This window comes from Podarcis erhardii (assembly GCF_964252035.2).
Source record: "Podarcis erhardii genome assembly, chromosome: 4".
Lineage (NCBI taxonomy): Eukaryota > Metazoa > Chordata > Lepidosauria > Squamata > Lacertidae > Podarcis > Podarcis erhardii.
Window position 1 is genome coordinate 99,874,873 of NC_138508.1, and position 255 is coordinate 99,875,127.

Sequence of the window (255 nt, forward strand, 5' to 3'; positions counted from 1 at the left end):
AAAACACATTGTAAACTTTATAATGGGAAATCATGTTGGCGAAAGACAGGACTCCACAGCGTCATTTGGTGTCACAGTGTTATAACACATATTAAACATTTTTTATTTACTAATGTAGCTGAGTTCCCTGACTAAGAAGTGGGTTGGATGCATATGGAGCATGCAGTAGCAGCTCAGGATCTTCAACATGTCATTTTTTATTTATTTATTTCACACAGCTCTTGAGTAACCGGTCAACTCAATCTGTGACTGCAG